This window comes from Heloderma suspectum, chromosome 3 (assembly GCF_057233095.1).
Source record: "Heloderma suspectum isolate Gila_16-S chromosome 3, 16-S_ref, whole genome shotgun sequence".
Taxonomy (NCBI): Eukaryota; Metazoa; Chordata; class Lepidosauria; order Squamata; family Helodermatidae; genus Heloderma; species Heloderma suspectum.
Window position 1 is genome coordinate 145,340,046 of NC_139460.1, and position 27,119 is coordinate 145,367,164.

A 27,119-nucleotide genomic window follows, 5' to 3' on the forward strand; every position below is an offset into this window, starting at 1 on the left:
GAGTGGCTGTTATCTACCGAGAGTCCTTGGTCTTCACCAGACCCCCTCTCCGGGAGACCAAGGTTGCTGAGTGCATGTACTGGAGGTTGGGCCCAAAGGGCAGTCTGGGGATTCTGCTCGTGTACCGTCCACCCCGCTGCACGACTGACTCCCTGGCCGAGGCGCTTGAGGTGGTCTCTGATGTGCGTGTACAGTCCCCTAACTTACTGGTGTTGGGGGACTTCAACGTACATTCGGAGGCCATCCTCACAGGAGCACCTCGGGACTTCATGGAGACCATGGCCTCCTGGGAGCTGCAACATATTCTAACTGGGCCCACCCATGTAGCCGGTCATGCACTAGAACTTGTGTTTGTTTCTGGAGAAGCGGGGAGTGATCTGGAAGTCGGGGGTATATCCACCACCCCCTTGTCATGGTCAGATCACTATCTGGTGATGTTGGACTTCTCGGTTCCACAACCCCTCCTCAGGGGTGGAGGACCCATTAAAATGGTCCGCCCCAGGCGTCTTATGGATCCAAATGGATTCCTGAATGCGCTTGGGGATTCTCTGGGGCATGCCAACGGCCACTTGATCGAGACCCTGGTGGGTGGCTGGAATGCCGCAATCACTGGGGCATTAGATCGGGTGGCTCCGAAACGCCCTCTCCCCCTGAACAGGGCTCGGACTGCACCATGGTTCAATCCGCGGTTACGAGCTCTGAAACAGGAGGTGAGACAGCTAGAGCGCCGGTGGCGGAAGTCTCGCTCCAAAGACGATCAGACACAGGCTAGAGCTGTATCTTCAGCCTATCACGTGGCAGTGAAGGCAGCAAAAAAGGAATATTATGCTGCCTCCATCGCGTCTGCAGAGTGCTGCCCCAGGAGGCTGTTCCAAGTGGTCCGGAGCCTGGTCGGTCCTGTGGCTCCGGAACCACTGGAGCATTCTAAGGCCTCCTGTGAGGCTTTGGCAAGGCACTTTGCAGATAAAATTGATCAGATTAGGTGTGTTACTCTGCACACTGTGGATACAGTTAGTGAGCAAGAGGCGGCCTGTGGCAAACCGGTTTTGTGCCCATGGGCGCCGCCATTTGCGTACGCGCGGTTTTTGTTTTTTCACTCAGCTGTGATAGGCTACGTAAACATTTACGTAGCCTATCACGGCTGACTGCAGGGACGCAAACGGCGGTGGCTATGGCCGCCGCCATTTGAGTTCCTGGCCGGCCGGGATTCGCGGTGGGAGGGACGGGGCGCCTCCCCCCCGGCCAGAATTTTTGGGGGGAGGGATGGGGTGCCTCCCCCCAGCCAGAATTTCAGGGGGAGGGACGGAGCGCCTCCCCCCCACCGCGAAGCAAATTTCGTCAAAGGTAAGTGACTTTTGTACATCCCTAGATTTCATATGATTTTTAAAGGAGAGACCCACAAAACCACCATCCATTCACAAAGCACATCTGCCTCCATGGACTGAAGCAGAAAAATCATGGATCTGCCACCACAGATTGAGTGACAAAAACATAGACTTTGAAGCTTCATAGCACCATCATGTTATAAAGCCATGGATAAGATGCCAAATTCAATATCGATCCTCTGAATTTTTACATTGGGTCCTCCCTGCCCAACCCCCTTATCAAAGCACAGATCCCATCTTTGACCCAGTATGCACACTAAGAATCCCAGATCTGCTGCTTCCCAGCAGATCCCAGATCTTCTGCTTCACCTCAAATGTTGTGAAATATCACATGAAATCAAAAGAATTCCTGCCTCGGATCCCTGTTTTTGCACCATGGCTGTGTCCATGAGTGATGGATCCATGATTTTTCTGCTTCAGTCCATGGAGGCAGATGTGCTCTGCGATTAGATGGTGGTGTGGGGAGTCTCCTCTTTAAAAATCATATGAAATCATAAGGTCCCTTTTTGATTTCATGGATCCTTGTTTTACTTTCTTCCAACACAAAGATGGAAACCAGCCCCCATTTTAACCCTCAGGATCTCTATAATGAAGGGGTGCTGTGCCTTGTCAATTGAAGGTGTAAATCGCTGGTGAAAACATCCCCAAGGACTGCTAGCTGTCTCCTGCCCATGAGGAGGAGACACCTAGCGAGCAGCGGGGACGTGTGCGCCTCACCTCTTCCTGCTGCCTGGGCAATTCACAGTGCTTTTTGCATATAAGTCTATATGCACATAGACTTCTAATTGCCATATTTTTTTAAGAACATGGTGATTGTGGCGGAGGTGGAGGAACCAATGAGCAGGGGCTGGGCTGGGCTGGGAGGGGGCTTTCTCACTTCTCAAATCCATAAGTAACACCACCAGAATGATCTCTCTCTGAAATGCTGCTGTTTTTTTCCAGTTATTCAATCTTCCCCCCTCCTCCACCACTGTCTCTGATTGGAGATTGCTGGGTTATGTTCAGCCCTGATTTGACAACTAGAGTTTCCATTCGCCAAAGCTTTTTCCCTCCCTCCCTCCCTCCCTCCCTCCCTCCTCTTCCTCAACCCTTTGCTGAACTTTCTGAAGTTGATACTTTTGGCTCCAGGCTGTCTGGGTTGCTCAGAACGAATCACCAAGTCGGATGTGGGGCTTCGTATACAAGCTGCTTTGCTCCGGGGTGCTTCATTACTATTCTGCTCTGCCTTGTACCACATGGAAGAACCTCCAAAACAGCCCGCTTCAATTTGTTATTCAGGCTTTGGACTGAAGCAGTGAACAGCCATACTTTCAAAAACTTACATAGAGAATGAAGTTAGACAACTGAGCTCACAAACCAGAGCCCACACATCATTTCTGGTGTGAAGTGATGTTTGCTTAAAATTGCATCCTCCCAACAAGTTGTATGCTGGAAGATAACCCTTCTACTTATCGCTTCTTTTTAACTGCAGCACCATAACACCAAAATTGTTTTACCCTCATGAGGCATCTCTAGTTCCAAGGCAACAACAGATAGGTCCTGCAGTATGTGTACTGGTGGAAACCTCAATGTGGTGGAGAACAAATATTTTCCATCAGACTCCAAACCTATTCTATCTCCCCAAAGTGTCTCAGATTCCAAAGCAACGCTAAATATCTTGCAGAATACCTTGTGGTGGAAATCTCAAGTGGTGCTGAAAGATTTTCTTTTGTCTCATTCATCATGGTGCAATTTAAAATCCAGAAAAAAGAACTTGAACTCTCATGTAATTCAGTCTTACCATAGTGCAACAACAACAAAAAACAGAATAAGGATGTTCAGGATGTGCCAGAAGAGGTCTCTCTCACTGTTCAACCCATCCTGCCAGCTACTGATGTACTGTAAGCAACAAAACAGGCATGAGTCAACTCGCTTTTTTTGTCAATGTTATATGATTTTAATGTGTTTTGTTGGTTGTACTCCACTTTGGGATTATTTTATAATGAAAAGGGACTAATAAATCTCAGAAATAAATAAATGTGTTTTGCAGCAGATCATCTTACATCTCTGTGATTTAGAATTCATTGAGTGAACATTTGCATATTAGCAGAGGGAATATTTCCCCTAGAATAGGGGGAAAGCTACTGTACATTGTTAGGAGGAAACAGGTGATGTTCTGCTATACTGACTTCTTATTCACTGGGGTGATGAGTCTTTCCAGGTCCCCAAGTGGTTCCAATTTTGAATGCCGTGAATGCAAATTCAGTGCAATTAATACAATGCAGGTATCATTTTCAAAACTGTTGCATGCAAGCATTTCCCCATTATTAACAGGCACCCATTTGAGAAACCAGATTTGCTTATGGCAGCCTTCTCTGTTCCTTCCAGGCAAAAATTGTCCTGTCAGACTTTTAATCACTTGGGGAAAACATTGCTGGCAGCTCACTTAAACTTTAGAGGTGACAATTCTTCACAGAACTGGATGATACTTTGAGCAAAACAGCAGGAGTTCCCTGATATCTTCCAAACGTGTTCTGTGATTCTAAAGTATTTTTGGATTTAGCTCACAACCTGCTATCATCTTAGATAGTTTAAGTAGGTCCTGCTGTACATGGATTTTTTGACAGTCTCCTAAAATAGGCCAAGCATCATACTCTTTTCTTTGGCTCCGTCACCACTGGAGTCACATCAACAGCCACAAAATTGAGACCTTTCCCCTCAGTAATCTCTTGGCAAAAAGCATGAACATCTGATTATGGGAGGCATGCTGTGGAATAATAATACTTTATACTTCAGTAACTAAACCTTCACTGATTGATCCTATGTTGACCTGACCTGATCCTAAAGACTGCAGTAGATTCGTCTTCTCTCTCTGAAGGGCTGTGGAGAGCAGTGGTGTAGTGGTAAATTTTGACATGCAGGTGCCCAGCCATAATTTTAGTGGGCTCCAGAGGCATTCTTGGAAATAAAGACTGTGCTAGAGGCTGGCACTTCACATTGCAGCATGCCAGCTTCTCAGTTCAAACGTTTTTAAATATATATATATATATATATATATATATTTATATATTAAAAAATTGAAAAAAAAAAAAACAGAAAGGGCAGGGAGCCTAACAAGGGCCCATGGGCACTATTGGGAACCGCAGTCACACAGTGTTATCCCAGTGAGACACATATATCCTGCTGTGGCAATTAGGGTTTGTTTGTTTTTTAACTCATGTTGACCATACAGGACTATTGTCCTTGAGTTTTTGCTGGTGTTCAATTTCATTTATTCATTCATTCATTCATTTATCTTAAAGAGAGGCGTTAGGGCTCAGAAGCAATTTCCTCTCCCCTGCTCTTTCATTTGTTCTGTGGTTGGGCATTCTGGGACTGAAAGATAGTTTCTAGTGTTGAGTTCTGCTGAAAAGGAAGCCCTAATTTCTGCTAAGTTTGATGAGAAGAGTTAAATGGGCAGAGGCAGAGCTCTCTTGGTGCTAAAGCTGTCCAGATGATTGGGGATCAGGAACTTGCCTTTCCTGCAGCATAGCTGGGGAGTGCAAAAGATTTTGCAAGGGGAAGGTGAGTGGAGACCGGTGCTGGAGAGAAAAGAGGGTTTGCTGAACCAGGGTAGCAAGGCAAGACAGATAAATTACAGTTGTCTAGAACATGAAGACCTTGCTGGATCAGACCAAGTGTCCATATAGTCCAGCATTCTGTTTACAGAGCTGCCTGTAGGAAAATCACAGGTAGGACATGAATGCAATAGCATTATCCTGCTTGTGTTCCCCATCAACTGGTCTACATAAGCATACTGCCTCTGATACTGGAGGTAGCTTATCAGCATCAGGATTAGTAGCTGTTGATAGCCTTGTCCCCCATGAATTTGTCTAATCCCCCTTTAAAGCCATCCAAATTGGTGGCCATCACTACTTCTTGTAGTAGCAAATTACCTATGGTACTCCATAGGTATTATCAAGCTAATCACAAATCCTGGCTTCTCCTCCATACATAGAAGGACACATTGGTATGCCATTCAATATATATATAAAAAGGTAAAGGTGTCCCCAACCAGTCGTGTCCAACTCTAGGGTGTGGTGCTCATCTCCATTTCTAAGCCGAAGAGCCAGTGCAGTCCGAAGACGCTTCCGTGGTCATGTGGCCGGCATGACTGAACACCGAGGTGCACGGAATGCTGTTACCTTTCCCGCTGAGGTGGTACCTATTTATCTACTTGCAATTTCTTGCTTTCGAACTGCTAGGTTGGCAGGAGCTGGGACTGAAGACGGGAGCTCACTCCGTCACACGGCACTTGGGTCTTGAACTGCTGTCCTGCCGACCTTTCAGTCTGCAGTTCAGCATCTTAACCACTAAGCCACTGTGGCATATATATATATATATATATATATATATATATATATATAGCCTAACACAACATTATACCATTATATGCACTTATTCTTGGGCAGCACATGCAGACATTTGGAATGTAGCAATATCCCCAACTTAGCACTCAAGGTACATTGACAGTGCAAATGTATACATGACTACACAGAAGTAAGTCTCATTGAACTCTGGGGTTTACTTATGAGTAGACATGTGTAGGATTGCACTGCTAAGGTCCATTTATTCATCTGATATTTAAGCACACATCTAATTGTGAGCTCAAATCTGGCACATGCAAATTAACCTTTTTTTCATGCTGACCAACATTAAATGTATTTACATTCTGATGCTCCTCTGTAATAACTACCTTGCTTTGTTTATTCTTATTAGATCTGTGAAAATGACACATTCCATGAACCAATCAATGACTAAGCACATTTCAAATATTCAGTTAAGAAAATAGATGTATTTTTTTCTCATGGCCAGCCAGGAATTAAAAATAGTGAAATTACTAACATAACTTTGGACTTTCCTTTCTCAAATAACAGTGCCTAGTAGGCTTCAGTTTTGAGTAGCAACTCCACACCTGCCATCTAGCTCCAGCTTCAGTTTCCATATGGCTGATATGAGTATGATAAGCATTGCAATGCACCTGCCCTTCAAGAGATCTTTCTGCAAGTGCCCTTGTTTAACACTGAGAGATGCTGATTATCAGGATGGGTCATAGTATGTTTAAAATCAAGCTTTATAGATGGGCATTTTTGGAATCCCAACATTTTGGACCATTCCTTGCCATTTATTACGTGTTACCATCTGCTGTATCCTATCAACTTTCCAATTCATCCCTCTGAGAATTCATAATAGAGGCTGGTGCAGTCTGCTTACTCTGGCCAGCTGCTGCCATTTTGGATCCCCATGTCATTCAGGAATTCCATTGCTATCACAGAGACTAACTCTGTTGTAGAAGCTGCAACAGAAAACATTTCACTTTGTTCTCACCAGTTCACATGGTATCACAGAAGACAAAGGGGTCCCATAGTTGATGATGTAGGATCCATAAATCTCTAGAAATTTTGGACAATATATCACATTCTGTCAGAAGCCTACTTCGTCAGAGGCAAAAGGTCTGGTTCTAACCACTACTGGCAGAACTGCATATATTAAATGCTGTAATCATCTGAAGATAAACAGATGGCTCCTATTCAAGCAGGGCAAAGGAGTGATTATACACATCTGCACAATACCAATAAACACTAATATATCCAGAAGCAATTGGCTGCTCTTTCAGAGCAAAGCCAATGCTTGTTCATCATTACATTTTTGTTGCTTCTGCATTTGATTAATTTTACATAATGACATACAGAGAGGATATGGCTATCTCTGATGGCCATGAACTACTGCTTAGGCATGAAACTGCCCAGTGTGGTTCATCATTTAACCAACATAGTTTATTCCCCTCAGATTTTGTGTCAACATTTATCTGCCTTTTCATAAAATGGTTGTCACATTAGTAGTTCCTGTTTCTTGAAGAGACTGATCAACACCTGCCACAGAGGGTAGGCTAGGATCACACCTCATCTGGCTGGCCAGAAGTTCGGGTCACAGATTAAAAATAGCATAACATTCCCTGGAGTCTTACTCTCACCTCCAAGTGTTCATGCACTGGCATCTATCTAAACTCCAACATATGGCTTTCACACTTCCTCAAAGCATGGACATCTTAACCAGATGGACAGCTCTGCTGATGAGTTTTAGTGGATCCCACAGCTCTTTTCCAAAACAGAAAAAAGAAAATTCACCCAAAACTTTGGCCAGAAACACTTCCACACCACAAAGATACAGTGAATAAGGCTTCTGTAGATGACTAAAAGAAGTCTGTCATTCTATGTACCTGCCAGACACCGAGGTCATATCTACAGAACAGTCAGCACACTCACTAAACTGTCATTCACCGGATTTGGGAGCAGGAGACATGATGCTTAAAATGGTAGCATAATTATAAATACACCCCAGATTTGCAGAGGCTTAGACACACTCATCTCTTTCCTTCATATCTGGTATATTTTATAAATATATAAACATGCACAAATGTAACTTCAGAAATATTGAGGGAGCCATGGATCACTGAAACACCAAAGGAAAACAAATTGTAATGGAAAATGAAATACCTCCCAGAACCTGCAAGTTTTTTAAAGCAATACTTACATATAAAGACCACTTGAATTGTTGAATCTAAAAACCATGGAGGAAGGAAGGAAGGAAGGAAGGAAGGAAGGAAGGAAGGAAGGAATCAATCAATCAATCAATCCTGGTCCTAGAATGATGACTCTAGCCACAAAACTCTGTAGATCTGGGAAATACCTTCTCAGCATCACCAGCCATTCTTTATTGCCATTGAACCACATGGTGAACAGTTGGTAAAGGATTCTAAAAATCACCAGTCATGAATGCATGGCAGAAAAACATTACTTCTATTGGTTTTAGATTTATTTGAGATGAATGGGTATACTTAAAACATCAGGTCACTGTATAGAGTAAATGTACCATCTGTATGAGTTTTCTGGGTTTTCCTAATGCCTTTTGTCAGGCCAGTGTTTCTTGGTGAAACTGTATGCGTGTAAGGGGATGGCATGGGCTTCTGGCTGGGGCTTGAAACACAGAAATGTCTCACTGGCTTGCCCCCTCCGCCCCCATGCCACTCTGTAGATCCCCTTGTTTGCCCAACTCGGCACGTGCCAAGTCGGGCAAGCATGTGGCTATCCACTCCCTCACCGAGCCACCATTTTGCGTAAAAATGGCAGTTCAGCCTTTTTCATAAATAACCATTTACACAATGTTACGGGAGTAAATGGACCATTTACACCCATAATGTTGCGTAAATGGCGGCTTTACAGCCACCATTTGTGTAAATAGTGAGTTTGCTCATCCCTATGTATATATTGGAGGGGCCGCGGTGGCTTAGTGGTTAAGATGCTGAGCTGCAGACCGGAAGGTCGGCAGGTCAGCAGTTCGAGACCCGAGTGCCGCGTGACAGAGTGAGCTCCCGTCTTCAGTCCCAGCTCCTGCCAACCTAGCAGTTCGAAAGCAAGACATTGCAAGTAGATAAATAGGTACCGCCTCGGCGGGAAAGGTAACAGCGTTCCGTGCACCTCGGTGTTCAGTCATGCCGGCCACATGACCACGGAAGTGTCTTCAGACAGCGCTGGCTCTTTGGCTTAGAAACGGGGATGAGCGCCGCACCCTAGAGTCGGACACGACTGGTTGGGGACACCTTTACCTTTATATGTATATATTCAGGGGATTTATGTGGTCCATTTCTCATATTATGAAGGATTTATAAGGCCTATCCTATGTGGTAGGGCACATGCTTTGCATGCAGAAGGTGCCAAGTTCAATCCTGGGCACCTCTAGGTAGGACTGGGGAAAAAAAACATGCCTAAGAACCTGGAGACCTGTTACCAGCCAGTGCTAACAATTCTGGGCTAGATAGACTAATGGTCTGACTCAATAACAATAAGTAACAATAAGTAACAATATTGTTTTTGTCATTTGAGCATTAGGAAATTTTCCTGCCTTGCTTCATGTATTACATAGTAGTGTTTGCTTGTGTGCTTTTGATGGAGGTGTATACCTGTGTGTGCTTTGGAGGACAGATACAGCTTTACAGACTAGCATTGTCTCTCTGGGCATCTATGTGTTCCAGAAGATGTATATTTGTAAATCAATAGAGATTACAAGGGACACCATAAGACTCCAGGGGTTTTCATAATGAGATGCTGACATCAGGCAGTAGAGTGGGAGAAGAGCTGAATTGTGCCACTCCCCATACCACTGCCCCACCACCTCCAGAGGTGCTCTAGGATGACCAGCAGCCGCTCTCCCAACATGGCATTTGTTGCTGTGAGAAAGCAGCTGGCAGGGCTCTTTGGAGCAGCCACCCTCTCTATGATTTCCTTACCAAGAACAGCTCAGCCAGAAGAAGTAGCTGTGGTGCTTTTGCAAGAGCCTTTGGGAGCTCTTGTGAGAGCTCACAAAATCTGAGCAAGCTCTTATGAAATCTGGCTGACTGCTCCTTCCAGCTACATGGCTCTTTGAGAAGCCAGCGTGGCAGTGGCAGCAAAGGTAAGGGGGTACTCAGGGTGTGGGATGGGGGAAGGGGTGTGTGATGTGGTGGCAGCAGGGGCACAATGTGGTAGCAGTGCATATTCTTTCCATAAGCACCCTAAGTCCTTAAGTCGTTTGGGACCAATTTGCTTAAAGTATCGCTTTCACCTGTATCAGCTTGCCCACACGTTAAGATCAGCAGCAGAGGCTCTTGTCACATGCCCATCTTTGAGCCCAGTTAAGTAGGCAAGAACATGAGAGAGGGCCTACTCTGCAGTGGCCCCATACCTGTAGAATGGGTTGTCTTCTGGGGTCTGTCAGGCTCCATCATTGCAAGCTTTTAGGAAAGCCCTGAAGACTTACTTGTTTTTTTCTGGTCTTTCCATGAGTATGTTTTTATTAGACTGCTCTTGGTATCTAATGGCAATTGTGTTTTAGATTTTAGTTCTGATTTTATTGCTGGTGTTCATTGATTTCATTAATTATTGATGTTTTATCATTAGATGGAATTTTATTTTATGGGATTTTATTGTACAAGCCACCTTGGCAAGGCTTTTGCCCTTACGGGCAGTCTAGAAATATTTTAAGTAAAGTAATTATGTTATGCTTGATAAATTCCTGTACACTGCCTTGTGAGGGCAATGTGCCCTGAAAGGTGTCTTAATCCATCTCCTCTAATTAAATAAATATTACAGTATCTGAATTATATGTTCTTGTGAAAATGCTGTGTCTCTATTATTCCGTTTTAGAGATAACAGAGAATATGAGTTATCCAAAGGTCCTTTTATGCAGCAGTCTATCCACTACATTGCACTGAGATTCGTATTCTTAAAGATGTACCAACATGGCCTCTGTGAGTGGGTGAATGGTGATTTTCACTATAAGAGTGAAAGGGAGGTTTACCTGGCACCAGAAGGACTACAACGTAGGTGCCAGGTAAACCTCCCTAGGGAGCTCATTCCTTAGCTGGGGTGCCACAACAATAAAGGCCCTCCTCGTGGTAGCCACCCACCTCACTTCCTTTGGCAGGGGTTCATGGAGAAGGACCACCGAGGATGATCTTAGGGTCTTGGCAGGTACATATGGGAGGAGGCAATCCTTCAGATAACCTGGCCCCAAGCTGTTAAGGGCTCTGAATGTTAACACCAGCACTTTGAATTGGGCCCAGAAATGGCCTGGCAGCTGGTGCATCTGGAAAAGTACTGGCATAATGTGATTGGCCAGTCCCTGTTAACAATCTTGCTGCCCTACTTTGGACTAGCTGAAGTTTCCAGACTAGTATTTTCAAAGGCAGCCCCATGTATAACATATTTCAGTAATCCAGATGAGAGGTTATCAGAGCATGGATAACTGTAGCTAGGCTATCTCTGTCCAGATAAGGGCATAGTTGGTATACCAGCCTAAGCTGGTAGGAACTGCTCCAAGCCACTGAGTTCACCTGTGGCTCAAGTGACAGTTCTGGGTCCCGCTCCCCCAAACTATGAAACTGATCCTTTAAGGGGAGTGCAACCCCCTCCAGAACATGTTAAACATCACCCAGCCAGGGAGACGAACCATCCACTAACAATACCTCCATCTTGTCTGGACTGAGTTTCAGTTTATTGGCCCTCATCCAGGCCATTACTGTGCCCAGGCCCTGATTCAGAACAGCTGCTGCCTCACCTGGGTTTGATGAGAAAGAGAGGTAGAGCTGGGTGTCATCCACATGTTGTTGGCATGTCAGCCCACACCTCCAGATAACTTCTCCCAGTGGTTCTATGTAGATGTTGAACAACACAGGGGATAGAATAGATCCCTGTGGAACCCAATGGCATAATTGCCAAGGCACAGAGCAAAAATCCCCCTTACCTCCACCTCCCCGCAGAATCCTCCCTGGCCGGATCCTCCCTGCCGGCAGCCTCGGAGCACCAGTGATACGGCCGCCATTGCCATGCCACATCGCTGGCTGAGGCTGACTCGGGATGCAAATGGCATCCACTATGCCGTTTGCAGCCGTAAAGCTCTTAGATTAAGCTAAATGCAGCCATAAATGGCTCATTGACGCTGGTGATACAGAGCCGGCGGCTGGCTCTGTGGAATTGCCGCAGAGCAGTGCTGGCCAAAGAGGATTCCGGGGGGAGGGATGGATCACCTCCCCCCTTGCAGAACCCCCCTGGAACAAAAGGTAAGGGTTCTGCCCATCCCTAGATGAACCCCCAGTGCCCTTGCCCTGGCCTCCGCCTGAGGAGGCCAGGATGAGAGTGCTAGGGTGCCACTGAGGCCCTTTCTGCCCATGCCAGCTTCAGGTGCTTCCTTGACAGCCAGTGGAGGCAGGATAGGTTCTGGTGTGGCCAGCCCCCAGCACTTCCATGAGAGCACTGAGCTGTCACAGTGCTCCCAGCTGCTCACCGACCTCTGGGGCACTTGATGGCTGGGTCAGTCAGTGCCCCACGGGTCAGCGAGCGGGGCCTGGGAGGCCAGATGGGGTGGGCAGTCTGTCAGACTCCACCCTCTCTTCGGACTCCCATGCCATCCCTATGCAGAGCAGGTCTAATATCCACCGTAAAAGGGAGTACAGAATACACATGTTCTAAATCAGGAGGTGTTCATAAACCGTATTCTGTCATGAAGTGTAACTCGGAAGTGTAACTCGTGATACTTTAAGATGGGAATGAATCTTACTAGTCAGCCGGTTAAAATTTGATTTGCTGACAAAATGCCACCCTCCCAAAAAGAAAAGAAACTTTGGCTTAGAAAAAATGACACCTTTGTGGGGTTTAGATTGTACCAGATAATGAAAATTAGATTGTAAAGAAGCAATGTTAGCATCAGCTTAAGAGCAGCTCTATTCACAGGGAGGGCAAATGTGTGGATGTGGTGCAGGGGGCTGCGTGCTTGCCTTTCCCCCAATGTTGTGCCTGCCTGCTTGGGGAAGGTCTGAATAGGGAGCCAACTGTAGTGTCTAAGCTCCTCCATGTAATCAGGAGCCTCAGTCATTCAGACATTTTATAATAGCTGGAAGCCTTTCATTAATTATTGGAATAGGCCTAGACCAGGAGATTTGGCAGCATTAGGGTGTGTGAGTGTGTGTGTGTGTGTGTGTGTGTTAAGCTGAGGTACTGTAATTGGTATAAGAGTTGGGGTGAATTATTCTATTTGGAAACACAGACAGAGATAATTAAAACAAGGTGCCTCAATCACCCCAAGCTCTTGATCAAGTGATGGAGCCTACGTGAGCACAGCCTGCTACCCTTCAGACCTTCAGGGGACAGAGCAAGTTGGGTGGGTTAAATCGCAGCTAGAGCCAGGAGGCATGGTCCGGTTCCTCCTTCATGTGTCAGCCCTCCATGTGAAGGACTAATGCTAGTATCGCTCCAAAGCAAGTGATCTTGAGAGTATATCTCAATTGGGACTCCACCAATTTTTTTCTGTGTATTTATTTTCAACCATTTGTTGTGGGGAAGGGTGAAAGGCGATTGCATCCCAAAACTGTGGGAAGGGGTGAGAATTTTGGAGAATCGTCTCAGCATGCAAGGCTGCAGGGCTTACATTACTGTAAAGAGGCAGCTGAGGAGTTGGTGTGCACTCTACATTTTACAGCTTTTGTCCCACTTGGTGCTGTGCAACCTGCCCAGTTAGGGATGGTGTGGGCACCAGATTCCCTCTGGAAATCTGGAGGAAACCCCCCGCCCGAGCCCCCGAGCTTCACTTGCCAAGCCCCTGCCCCTGCTCGCCCCTGCCCATGCTCATCAAGCCACCCATACTCACCCGGGCGGCCTCATCAAGCTCCGCAATCACCATATTTTGAAGAGAAAAAAAAACAGCGATCACAAAAATGTGCATATTTGTGTATACGCAAAATGAGGCTGTGGATAGCCCATATCGGCAAGATTACAGGTGTTTGCTTACCTGTAATCTTGCATATATGGACTATTCACAGCTCCATTTTGCATATACGTCAATGTGAGCAGTTGTGGAAATGCATATATTTGCATATACGTGAATATGCGTATTTGTGAAAATGTGCATATTTGTATGTATGCAAAATAGGACTGTGAATGGCCCATATATGCAAGATTACAGGCAAGCAAACTCCTGTAATCCTGGATATATGGGCGATTCACGGCCCCATTTTGCGTATGCACAAATATGCACATTTTTGCTATTGCCATTCTCCCCCCCCCAAAAAAAAAATAGCGCTCACGGAGCTTAACAATGCTGCCCCAGTGAGTGTGGGCAGCTCGGTGAGCAGCGGGGAGCTTGAATGCAGGTCCAAGTGCACACAAGAGGGGGCAGGGGATGGGTGGGAGCCTGGAAAACTTGGATGGGGGTGGGGGTCGCCCATCCCTATCCTCAGCTGCTTCTGCTTAGGATGTCCTCCCTTGGGGCTTCCCAGTGATAGTGCCTGATAAGTGCCTGAAAGCTGAGCAAAGCATGTTTTGGTTTGATTTTGTTGTTAAAAGTCCAAACAAGGAGGAAGAGGAGGAGAGGAGAGCTCATTCAGGCACTCAGGCACTGGAAAGCCCTAAAGGAGGAGTCATGGGGGCAATCTACATTACAACTTTAAACTGGTTTCAAACTGGTTTATCTAAAGGGATCCTGCAGTTTCATGAGGGTACTGAGAATTCTTTGCTAGAGACCCCTGTCCCCTGCCCAAGTGGCCCCTCTTCCTAGAGCTACAATTCCCAGAATTCCTGTATTTGGTAGCCATAATCGCTAAAAAGAGCCTCGTGTGGTGCAGAGTGGTAGGTGGCAGTATTGCAACTGAAACTGAGTTCGATCCCAGCAGAAGCTGGCTCAGGTTGACTCAGCCTTCCATCCTTCTGAGGTCGGTAAAATGAGTACCCAGCTTGCTAGGGGAAAGATAGTCACGACTGGGGAAGGCAATGGCAAACCACCCCGCTACAGTCTGCCATGAAAACGCCAGTGAAAGCGGCGTCCCTCTAGGAGTCAGCAATGACTCAGTGCTTGCACAGGAGGAACCTTTCCTTTGAAACCAGTTTAAAGTTGTAATGTAGATTGCCCCATGGTTAAGACCTCTAGGGAGCTTTGCAGAAAGCACAAACAGCCAGGGACACTGCAAAGCACAGAATGGGATAAAAGTTCTCAAATAAAGATCGCGTGCACACACCTCAGCCTCCCCTCCTTACACTTAGGTGACCTGAGCACTGAAGCCCAAGTAACTTCTCTGAAATTCTCAAAATCCCTGCAAAGAAGGCAGAAAAGCAACTGCCTCTTGGCTCTTTCACAGGGAAAGGAAGCGGTTGCAAAAGGTCAGCTGGGGATTTGGCACAGCAGTAATCGCAATACATTTCACATATTATATTTGTCATATTTTTTTTTCCTGCTGCCACTGCATACAAAACTGGGATTGGAGGAATTACAGATCTTACTAGAAATTCATCATTGTTCCATCTAATTCATTTTAACATTTTAGAAGTGAATTCTGCCTTTGCAGTAGCTGGGGGAAATGAAGATATTCTAATCCAATGACTGTACTAGTGTTTTTCATACATTATAATCTTTGTTTGATGATCAATGCAAGGAAGAGAACTGTGTGTGTGGCTAGTTCCCTTGGCCACTATTGATACCTAAGAACTTGTGCTCAAATTGCAGTGGGGCCAGAGAGGGAAGAACCTTCTTACCTTCTGTGATAGCCTCTTTACCCACTGTTTTTAGGAGGCTATGGGGAAACCATGACTTAGCTAAAATTGACAGGGGGGAGGTAAAGGACCTTAAGAGTTTATTAAAGCCCCCTACTTTTCAAGTATAATACAAGCACTGCAAAGAACGACATGCGCCAATCATTCCACAGACTACAGTGGAGAAGTCCTGGCTGAAGTTTTGATCCTTAGCTATTGGGTCATGAAGTTTAGGCCTTCACACAAATTAATATTGAAACAACATTTGTCCATATCCACAAAGCTTGACAGATTCCAGTTTCTGTGGTCCCTAAAGGAAATAAGGTGGCCTGTATGACCAGGTTGAGACACTCACTTTGGATTTCTGTGTGGACTTTTTTTTTTTTTAAGTAAACATGCAGAACTGGGATGAGCGTGACCTAAAAAACCAACAATGACATTGACCAAATATGTGCAATTCTTCTTCCTAAAAAAGGAGAGCAATCATGGCAAATTAGCCCATTGTTTGTGCAATCCTCTGTGTCACAGGAGGATTGCATAAACTGCAACTGCAAGAGGTCTGGAGACTATTTTCACCCCCAGCCCTCTCCTTCAGGTTGTACTCCAGAGTGGCTACAGAGTGCTAAGAGGGTCAAATTCAGCTTGCAGACAAGCTAAATTTGGCCCTTTTAGTGTTCCATAGTTCTAAAAGCACATTTTTCCCTAAAACTCCTCCCCCCACAACCGTATTTGGCCAAGAGCAACAGGGACCACACCAGGGGAAAAGGGGGGCACATGAAGCCCATGGGCTGCACATTGCCTACTCCTGCTCTATATGGAGCACCTGACTTTTATTAGATGGTATCTGTGTGGTGGATTCATACCCACTAATTGTGTCCCAGCTTTCCAGAATGCCTCACCCAAGGAAGCCTGTAGTGGTGGTAGTGATACCATGGTCTGATATCGAGGATGAGAACTCGGCTAGAGAAATATGGCGAACATAATGTGGAAGCCTAGCAACAAATTTTTACTGTACATTGTTTACAATCACCACTACCCTGGCGATGGCATAAGATTAACTGCAGGTGATGTGAGAAATGCTTTCCGTTAGATTTACTGATCCAAAATCTAATTAATAAGATATACTTTCCCTTCTAGCACTGACAAGGTTGAGAGGGTTGACTTCTCCAATCCAAAACAAAAAATAATGCCAGGCAAGGGTGGGTTGGGGGCATCCAGGCAATTTCTCTGTGTTATGAAGAGTCAGATATATATGCTGTGGTGTTTGGAGCAGGATTAATATTATTTTGCCATATTAATTAAAGACCAAGGCTAGCATAATTGAAAGAGGTGATATAACTGAAGACCTCCCAATGGGTCCTAACTGTTTATTTATTTCGCTTCAGCAAAATTGGCTATTATACTCATAGAAGGCTAAGAGTGTTTTCAGAGATGAAATATTTTAATTGAAACTGTGCCATGCTGAAACACACTGGGCTGGCTCAAGACAATTTCCTGTCTGAGGAAAAGGAAAACATGGCCCCCACCCAATTCCATATACAGAAGCCAATCAAACTGGCAGCTGAATCTGTCACTGACAATGGGTCAGTTTCTCCCACCATTCCTGAGAGCAATGGCTTAATTTATGGGGTGCAGGTAGGGATATCAGAAGAATCCATGGGGGGGGGTGAAGCTCGCCAAGCTTTAATCAGCTCAGCCCCCAGAAATTCAGCTTACTTTTCCATGAGCTGGCCTGACTTGATCTGCATTGAGCTGGGCCAGTTTGTGGATTTCCAGGTGTGTGTTTTTTCTAATCATTTGCATAAAAGGTAATTTGTACAAATTTTGCCTGTAATTTGCATAAATTTATGGAAATTATGGCCAAAATTTGCATAATTTGTGCATATTGCTTGTAATACAAATTTTAAAAATGTTAAAAAGTTTCTAGATTTGGGGAAGAAACCCTCACAAATGCAAGCCAACTCAGGGGCACCGCGGAAATCCATTGAGCCCCCACAGGCCGGATTTCCCAGTGACAGACATCCCTAGGTGCAGGGCAGGCCATGTGGGGTGCACAGCTTTGTCTTACAACACCCACAATGCTCCCAATGCCAGCATCAGCTTGAGGCACCCACCTCACTCTGCCTAATGGTAGGCCCATGTATGAACATACAGACATTTCAGTATATCGCAGCTAGGGATGCTGGAGAAATTCGAGATGGACTAAAATGATCTTGGATTTATAAGAATCCAACCTGCGGAATCATCTGTGGAGCGCCCCCCTCAGGCCACACAGAGTTCTGGATGATTTTTTTTTTACTTTCCTGAAATTAACTCCTATAAATTCATAGGAAAATATGCAAGTTTCTGCTGAGGAAACATTGAATGGAATGGAGGACAATACACTAAATGTTACATACTAAGATAAATTATGTAAACACTTACATAAATATTTATGCAATTATTTGCGTATTTTTCTGCATGATGGGGGGTAGAATGCATCTGTCTGTGAGCGGACGAACGATCAAAAGGCACCTGACAATCCATGAAATCCAGACGGAGCAGATTTTACACAGTTCATAGGTCCCTAATCACAACATGCACACACAACTGTCTGTAAGGCTGACCTCTTAGACTGGTGGTTCCCTGTTGCTCTAGAAGGAGAAACAGTTATGTGCCTAAGAGGAAGAATGAATGCCTGTGAGGTTGTACTTCTAGTTGTCACATGCTGCTGCTAACATGAGATGCATAGAGCAAGGGTGTAATGCCTTCAGAGCAGCAGCTCCTTGCAAGGAGCAAATATGTTTCATTTTTAACTATAATATCCATCCCACAGTTCCACTACTCCAGTTGTCAAAGTCGACTCATATAAAAAAAAATCTTATTCCTATGAAAAAACACCCATGCTTGCAGACTCCTCTCTCTCTCTCTCTCTCTCTCTCTCTCTCTGGGCCAAACTAAACATACTTCTAATCAAGCATAGTGTTTTTAGAAGGAGGCATTCTTTCTTTTCTTTTTTTAACCCTTCCCAATGGGTTGTGTGAGTGGAATTTGAGGATGAAAACAGGAAGGGGGAAAGTGTCACACCCACCTCCCAGAGCACCATGGTCCCAATTCAAATTGGGGCTGTGCACACTTACTCTGCAGTAAATCAATCAATCATACATAGCTCTGCTATGTGAAATTAGATGAACATTTAGTTTGTCTCTAAATCTCTTTGTTCCTGTGAAAGTTGAACCCTAAAAGGCTTGGGTATGGAGCTTCAACCCCTTAGAAAGGTCAACCACCATAGATACCCACATATGGCCTTATGGACAGAAGCATGGACCTAAGCATGTTTACTCAGAAGTACTTATTCCCATGTTAGGGTGCATAGGATTACAGTTTTATTCACAACCAAGTTTATAATAGATATTTTCTGAACTACTTTCTAAGTCAATGCATTAAGGTTTTTTTCTCTCTCTGCAAATAATAAAATTCTATTTTGCATGTTTCTTTAATAAGATAGGAAATTCTTTCTATTTCAGCTAGGGATGGCAGACAATTCCGCCACAGATTCCAGTGAGGCTGGAGAATCCAGCCCCCCAGAATATGTGGCAGAACGGCCTCCTGCCCCCCCACACCCCTGCGGAATCCCCCCAGGATGGCACTTACCTGGGGCAGATGCGGAGGATTTGGCGGTGGTGGCTCCGGTGGCTGGTCTCCTGGCCGGCTGTGGCCGGGCTGCTGCGGCCGCCATTGCCGTCCTTGCAGCCGTGATAGGCTACGTAAGAATTTACGTAGCCTATCATGGCTAACCCCCCCCCAAAAAAAACCCAGCATACGCAAATGGCAGCGGCTATGGCGACCGCCATTTGCGTTCCCTATTTTTCGCAGTTCTAGCCTACGTAAATATTTACGTAGGCAATTACAGTGAAAAAAAGGGGAACACAAATAGTGTAGTGGGCACTATTTGCGTTCCTTTTTTTCCCGCCATTCTAGTCTACGTAAATATTTATGTAGGCTAGAACGGCAAAAAATAAAGAAACGCAAATAGCGCCCACTACGCCATTTGTGGTTCCCCTTTTTTCGCCATAATTGCCTATGTAAATATTTACATAGGATAAAATGGCGAAAAATAGGGAATGCAAATGGTGGCTGCCATAGCCGCCGCCATTTGCGTATGCTGTTTTTTTTTGGGGGGGGGGTTAGACATGACAGGCTATGTAAATTCTTATGTAGCCTATCATGGTTGCCTGGCTGGATGCAAATGGCGGCCACTATGGCGGCCGCCATTTGCGTCCACACCAGCCTGTCCACAGCCAGAAATCCGGCTGGTCGCAGAGTGGAGCCAGCCATCGAGGATTCCGGGGGGGAGGATTGGATCACCTCCCCCCCGTCGAGGATTCTGGGGAGAGGGACGGAGCGCCTCCCCTCCGACCACGAAAGATTCCGCGAAAAGGTAAGTGAGTTTCGTACATCCCTAATTTCTGCTGTTGCTGTTGCCAGTGAGCCAGTCACACTAGTCTGTGAAGATTTCTTATAACAAAATTGTAAGATGTGGCAACCAGGTCACATTTTTTTTATTTTATTTTGCTCAGACTTAGAAGTTAGAAACATGTTCCACATCTAGATTTAAGACCCTGCTTCAGTTGTGACAGTCTAATATTTGTATCACAGACAGAGTCCTAAAGAGATCATTCCTATTCATTCTGTTCTTTTTCTTCTTCTTTTTCTGCATGGAAGGAAGTTCCAGTAAATAACTTGTTCAAGGGTGAGATCACACAACCATTTCCCACAGCATACACTGACTTTGCTGCCACCTTGTAGTTTTGTGAATATGTTAATTAATATGTTAATATGTTAATCTTAGCTTCAGCTATCCCAGTGCCATACCCCAATCAGATATACAGTGTGTATGTATTGTGGGGCAGCGATTTACAATGCAAAAGGGGCTCATGGGCAAGGAAGGTTCACTACTGCCCAGCCCGCACACACCTTTATATTTTAAATTGTCCTCCACTCACAGGCTGTTCTACATGTCATTGTGGCAGACCTGTGTCACTTCTTTGGCCCAGAGTATGATCTACCATCCCCTCTAGTGTAATATTATAACTGTATGCCTTATTGGATTTATCTCCTGTTTGTGGGGAGGAGAGGGGATAAAGAGTGTACTATTACCTTTTTTACTCCAAGCTTCCTATAACTGTCATATGTATGAGATCTAGGGGTGAGTGAACTCCCCCATGACCTGTTTGCAGAATACTCACCACACTCCAACCGCTTGCCTGATCCTGGTGGGCATGCAGGGCAAGCCGCCTGATGGTCCACAGGCGCCCAGCAAGAGCTTGTGGTGGTTCCCGCTTGCTACCATTTAATGTAAAATTGCAGGTAAGCTATTTACAGAAATTGTGATTTGGCACAAAATGGCAGCTGTAAATAACGCAATTTGGGTGAAATTACAGGCATATATGTTCTAATTAGACCATTCACACCTGCAAGTTTATGTAAATCCCACTACTTAATGGCTGCCATTTTATGCAAAATCATGATTTCCGTAAATAGCTTTCCTGCGATTTTGTTAGGGATGTATGAAAGTCACTTACCTTTTTGCGGATTGTGTTCATGGTGGGGGGGGAGGCGCTCCGTTCCTCCCGCAGGAATCCTCGACCGATTCCGTAAATATTTACGTAGGCTAAAACGGTGAATAAAAAAGGAATGCAAATAGCACCCACTACGCTATTTGCATTCCCCCCTTTTTTTGCCGTAATAGTCTACATAAATATTTAGTTTTTGTCAGCTTGGCCCTCCAGATGCCAGCTTGCTAATCCCTGAGCTTGCCTGATTCAGAGCACATCGAGCTGGGCAAGCTTAGTTTCCTGCTTGGTCATGAGCTGTCATTGCACAAAATCTAGGGATGATGGAGAATTCCCCCATGGATTTCAGTGAGGCCAAATGCACTGGCATTCGGTCCCCCGAAATCCGTGGTGGAATGGCCTGCCAGCCCCCCGCCCTCCCCCCGTGGATCCCCCCGGGGTCGAGACTTACCTGGGGCAAAAATGGTGAAAAATAAGGAATACAAATGGTGGCTGCCGTAGCCACCGCCATTTGCGTATGTTGTTGTTGTTGTTGTTTTACTCAGATGTGATAGGCTACCTAAAGACTTACATAGCCTATCACGGCAAAGACCGGACTGCAAATGGCGGTGGCAGCAGCCGGTCGAAAGACCAGCCACTGAAGCCACCGCTGGAGCCGCCGCCATCCGGAACATCTGCCCCAGGTAAGTCTCATCCCGGGGGGGATTGGCAGGGGGGTGGGGGGCTGGCAGGCTGTTCTGCCACGGATTTCGGGGGGCTGAATGCAAGTGCATTCGGCCTCACCGAAATCTGTGGCGGAATTCTCCATCATCCTTAGATTTTGTGCAATGACAGCTCATGACCAAGCAGGAAACTAAGCTTGCCCAGCTCGATGTGCTCTGAATCAGGGAAGCTCAGAGATTAGCAAGCTGGCATCTGGAGGGCTGAGCTGACAAAAACTCACCAAGCTCCACCCCCAAAATGGATTCCTCTGACATCCCTAGGCCAGTGTGGTGTAGTGGTTAGAGTGGGATACACAATGGAATTTTTTTGGGTGGGATACACAATGGAACCATTTCTCTCCAAACCTTTTCAGACCTGTAGCAATGGATTCCACTCCTCCTTAATGAAGACACTATACTGGCACATCCTATTTTTAAAGACACTCTTGTCTGCTTCATGTCACCATCTTTCATTTCATCTAATGTCAGGAAGGATCCTTTGGTGTCTGGAGTTCTTTCAGACTTGAAAACCTGGGAGGCTGCAGGGAATTCTTGCTCTGCTCATTTCAGGCAGTGAATCCAAGTCAGTGGACTTGTCACCTGTACTCGTTGACTCATATTGTACAGGGTGCCTGAATTAATCATAGAACCATGAGGCCAGAAGGAACATAGAGTCCCACCATAAAATCAGAATTTGCTGTAATTAAATATGAATGTTTATCCAGCCTGCTCTTGCTGACTTGACATGCTGCCTCAAATATTAGAACAGGATCAGCCTATCAATGGCACTAATGAGATGGTTACCAATATCAGTGTCTCTGCAGGGGCAAACTGATGTTCCTTCCTACCCAGCATTCATTCCAAGAAAGTTCTGCATGTCAGGCTCAGACAAGCAACCCATTTTGGGTTTTATTCCTTCATACAGGTAGGGATGTATGAGAAATTTGGTTCAGCTCATTTTTGACAGGAGCTATCCAGCTCACACCTCCTGGAACTGAACGCCAACTCAAACATAATCTGCAGTCCATATCTTTCGAAGCATGCAATGCAATTCATGGTACAAAAACTGCATTTAAAAATGGATACATTTGAAAAATGTGCATGAAAAATGCACATTTTTGAGAAATATGCATAAATATGCTTTAATCAATGGGGGGAAATGTGGACATTTTAAAAATGCACACAGTCAATGCATACATTTGGGGAATTGAGTCCTGGGTAGGAGTGGGGGGTGAGAAAAAAATAAAAATATCAAAAATCTTCTCAGAATATCTTCCCATTTCCCACCAAACAAACGTGTTTCAAAGATGGGGCTGCAAGAAGAGCATGAAAAGATGAGCAGAGTTCCTGGACAGATTCATGTGGGAACTATTATTTCATAGGGATGGGTGAGGATTTCATTTCAGTGCATTTTTATCAAACTTTACCAGAATGTGCAAATGTCTTCATATTCAGTACAGAAAGAATTTGAGATTTTTTAAAAAACAAAATGTTGGAGGACCTGAAATGGGCAGATCTGTCCATCCAGGCCCAGGGCTTTGAATGCTTAACTCTTAAAAGTCTGGATTTCAATCCCTGTGTTTTCAACTCTGTTAGTGTGAAATTGCCTCCTCTTTTTTTTTCCTCACAGGCTCCTCACTTTTAATAGCTATATGGCTGGCAGATACAAGTAGGGATGTACAAATTTTGCAAAATCCATTCCATATGCATTTTGCAGATTATCAGGTGCCTTTCGTTCCATCATCTGCTCATTGGTGGAATCAGTTTTCCACTTTCCACAAATTTACATTTGCACAAATTTGCACTTGCAAAAATGTGCAAATCCATCCAAAAATGTGCAAATCTACCCCCAAATGTGCAAATCCCCCCAAATGTGAATTTTCATCCTTTAAACTACAGGGGAAATGCACATTTTCAGCCAGTGGTGGTTTTTTGTTTTTTGTTTTTTTTACTTTTACATATTTTTGTGTGACAAAATTTGAATAAAATTGTAGAAAGTAAAAAAAGAAGAACTGTCCGTAAGTCCATCGAATCTGTGTGATTCAGGAAAAGCCAGTCCACTGTGGACTCCACAGGTCAGATTCATAGAAATGCAAACTAATTTGATCCCATTGCAGATTTCTCCCACATTTCTAGGTACAACATGGGAATAGATGTACTGAATTAGGCCAGTGTATATGGTTGATGATTTAATTTCAGTTTGTTTTTTAAAAGAATTTATGAAAATTCACAACTTCCTTCAGATATGGCATGCAAAAAAATTGAAGAAACAATCCAGCATTGCAATCATCAAGTTGCAGGAAAACATGGTGATCACGAATATGTGCACATAGAGCTATGCACAAAATGGCACCATGAATCACCCATATATGCAAGATTACAGGCGTCAATGGGTAGCAGTGATGAGAAAGGATGAGGAGTGACAGTAGCTGGTGAAAATGGGGGTGAGAAAGTAGATGCACTGAGGGTGGGGGGCATTGAGGGTGCCTTGCCCAAGGGCCCTCAAAAACCTGGAACCAGCAGTGCTGGCCAGTGTGTTGGGACCACTGGAATGGATTGCTACCACACATAGTTAGAAGGAAAGGTCATCGTATTACTAATAGTGAACTCAGTTCTCTGAGTGATGGTACTTATGTAATCAAAAGACTATCATCCATGCACAAGAGGGGAAACCCAAAGATTGCAGAAGTGCAATGGAACTTTAAGGGTGAAACCCTAAGTTGCGGGAGAGAACCCCAAATGACCCAGCGAGTACAAATCATGCTCAGTGGCCACAGAATTCTGGCTGACTGTTACAGTGTGTGTGTGTGTGTGTGTGTGTGAGAGAGAGAGAGAGAGAGAGGTGTGTGTGTGTGTGTGTGTGTGTTAGGGTGGGGAGATGGAAAACCATGGGGCAGGGGACCTGGAACTCCGAACATTTTCTTTTCCATATGTTGTTATAATAAAATGTAATATTTATAATAAACATAAAATATAGTAAAACCATGTAAACTGATATTTATATGCTGCTGTTCTCCCCTGCTTGATTGTGTGTGTGTGTGTGTGTCAATATTGTAATATTTTACTCTGTTTTATTGCTTGTACCCTGCTTTAGGATTATTTTATAATAAAAAGTGGGTAAGCTATGTCTTATAAATAAATAATATAGCCAAATGTTCATCAAATGTTCTGGGCACCACACCTTAAGAAGGATAAAGACAAGCTGGAGAGGGTTCAGAGGAGGGCAATGAAGATGATCAGGGGACTGGAAACAAAGCCCTATGAAGAGAGACTGAAAGAACTGGGCATGTTTAGCCTTGAGAAGAGAAGACTGAGGGGACATATGATAGCGCTGTTCAAGTACTTGAAAGGTTGTCACAGAGAGGAAGGCCAGGATCTCTTCTCGATCATCCCAGAGTGCAGGACACGGAATAATGGGCTCAAGTGACAGGAAGCCAGATTCCGGCTGAACATCAGGAGAAACTTCCTGACTGTCAGAGCAATACGACAATGGAACCAATTATCCAGGGAGGTGGTGGGCTCTCCCACACTGGAGGCATTCAAGACGAGGCTGGACAGCCACCTGTCAGGGATGCTCTGACTTGGATTCCTGCACTGAGCAGGGGGTTGGACTCAATGGTCTTATAGGCCCCTTCCAACCCTACTATTCTATGATTTTATAATTAAATATAAACACGCTTGCAGGAGGATAGATTAAAATTGGCCTTCAGTAGGTAAAATCTCTGCAGAATATGACATCATTAAACATATTCTCTGTAAAATGTATTTTCTGTAAAACTTCTAAACTTCTTTCTCAAAGCAGTACTCTTTAAAGACTTGTTTCTCATCAAGTTTGGCTGTCTTAATTCTGAATTAATCTATTCATGACAAAATACAAAGTGCAAGATACCTAACTTCAAATGGTCCTTTTCACTGGGCCTTTTAGTGGGAAAAGAATTGTCACAATAACTTTTCTAGAATGGCTATTTGGCAAATTATAAACTAAGGCATTTCAGCTAAAGTGTTTTGCAGTGAGATTTTTCTCACTTTACAATATGGAAAGAAATAATATTTATTTGTACATGTTCAAACCTCCTAGATATTAGTATTATATATTAATATGAACAAAATTGGAGCCTGATTTATTATCCTCCAAAAACATGTGAATAGCAATCTATTGTGAATCTACAAAATGTTTGGATAATTTGTGTTCCCTGTTTTATTCTCAGCTTGTGAATTTGCTTCTGGTATATCATATCTTCCTGCTGCTTCTGATTTGGCATACATCACCTACCCAATTAAGATTCAGAAACAAAGTCTGACAAGTTAATAAACATGTAAGTATTCTTGTTGAAATCAGTGGCTTCTATTTCCAATTAGAGGTATCTAGAATCACAGTGTAAGACACATATTTGAATATTGCATCTTTAAAGTACAAATTAAAATGGTCTCACCTCCAGGTTTGATGTAATCAACAATGAACAGAGAAACAGATTTTATATTTATATTTTAAACTGATTTTATATTTTATAGCAGGCTGACATTAGCTTCTAATAGGAGACAACAGGCTACTGGTTTTACCCAATGGAGTTGTAAATATATTTCTTTATAGGGATGTACAGGAATTTTGTTTATGTTGAAAGTCACTCAACATGTCGCATTTGCAACCCTAAATGTGAATGTAAGCAGGAGCAAATGTTCTCCAAAAATGTTGCGATTTCCCAAACTTGCATTCACATTTGAAAAAAAGTGCACTTTTGCAACAATGCACAGTTTCATGCTTTACTTTTGGGGGAGAGTGCACATTTGGGTGTGCTCTTCTAAAAAATGGGCATTTCCCCCAGTGGAAATGCACAGATTTCCTCTTTTTGAACAAAATGAGAAAGACGACAGTCAGACACGGGAAATAAGGCAAGCTGAGCTTCAAGGTAGTATAAAGAGAATCTCAAAAATCACTTGTTCGCCCATCACTATTCCTATGTAACTCTAGGTTTTTTCAAGACCAGATTACAGATGAAATGTAAATCTTCCATGAACTCTATCACAGCCATCACAGTTGTACCTTTTCATTATTAATAAAGAACATTATGAATGTTCAGAGATCTCTGGAGGCGTTATTGCTTCATAGATAAAAGATGTGGATGTTAGATGAGCTGTCACGCCTTCAAACAGTTAGCAAAATTATGTTGTCATTGCTTCAGAATCATAATCACTAATGTAAAAAGCAGAAAGAAAAACACATACGTAATCTGCAGATGCTGCTTTGTTCTTATTTGTGGTTCTTTGCTGCTTTATTCATAATACATATCTGAAGGAATATGTGTAATTAATAAACATTTATTGTATCCCTCTGGTACTGATGATATACAGAGAATAATATTTGAACAGACTTATTGATATTGAAACTTTGAGTGGTTTGCTTACTCA